Genomic DNA, 1,214 nt, shown 5'->3' on the forward strand with positions numbered 1-1,214 from the left:
AATTAAAAAAAAAAAAACCTTCCACATCCAGGCTGGTGATAAGTATACACAGGCCAGTATGTGTGCTGTGTGAGTTTGTTTGTTTGTTTGTTTGGATGGGCAAAAAACTTCCCATTTTTCTTTTCTTTTTTTCCTCCTTTTTCAGTTCTCACAGCTGCAAGTTATAAGGTTCATGCCTGCTTTTGTGGCATACTGGGAGTGATGACAAATTGATTGCTTTGTACTGATAGAGAAAGAGAGTGGGAAAAAGAAAGATGTCTGCTGATTGGTAACTGGAAATCCAGTCCCAGCAACCTTGAGAAGACTCAAGAATTTTTTTCCCCCTCCAAACTGAAAGGTCCGCTCAGCCATAAAAAAAGAAAAGTTGTTTTGCCAGCTTCATTAGTGTTCACCTAATTAGCTGTAAACCTGATGGATTTCTGACAGCTTTAATGATTGGAGATGACAAGCTCGACGCAGTGTCATCCCGCAGAATTAGGTTTGCAGCTAGTTTGATGTAATCAAGTTGATATTACACAGTCCTGGCTGCCTTTAGTTGTGCATTAACTCAATTTTCTGCTGCAGGTGACAAATGGGCTTTGGTACCTGGATAATCATGTCATAGGAATTAGGGCCCTTTTAATGGTCTGGGGTAGAATAACAACCACAAAGGGCTGAGAGCTGGGGAGAGTGTGCAGACGTAGCACACAGGTGCACAGTTTTTACATCTAGGCCAAATGTAGCGCTGCTCTCCAGAAGGCCAAGGCAGGCTCCAAGAATCCCTGAAAAGACGTATTTCTGCACTTCAGGATTTTCTCTTTTTGATAGAAATTATGCATGGCTGAGTGTCTTTTCTCAAAGGGAAGAGAGAAATTTCTTCACCTGCCAAGGAGAAACCTGGGCAGGAGTTTCCTTTCTCCAGGCGTGTAATTTCAAAGGGCTATACGTTTGTGCTGGACAAATGTCGTTACCCGTAGAAGCTCAGAGAGCAGCGGGGTGACAGAGGCCAGTGTCCTTCAGGTAAAACGACCATTTTGTCTCTCTCCTACACGTAATGTTTGTTTTTCAGTAAGTATGTTTTTTGAAAATAGCAGAAAAGAAGTTCAAGCAGTACTTAATAGCAGATCTCGTTTTATTCTTATTTGTTCTCTGGAAGGAAGTGTAAAATTTAATAAGCCCTTGCCTAAACTCCTCCCGCCCCTGGCCAAAAAAAAAAAAAAAAAGAAAAGAAAAAC

Source organism: Bison bison, unplaced genomic scaffold (assembly GCF_000754665.1).
Source record: "Bison bison bison isolate TAMUID 2011002044 unplaced genomic scaffold, Bison_UMD1.0 scf7180017864297, whole genome shotgun sequence".
NCBI classification, from domain to species: domain Eukaryota; kingdom Metazoa; phylum Chordata; class Mammalia; order Artiodactyla; family Bovidae; genus Bison; species Bison bison.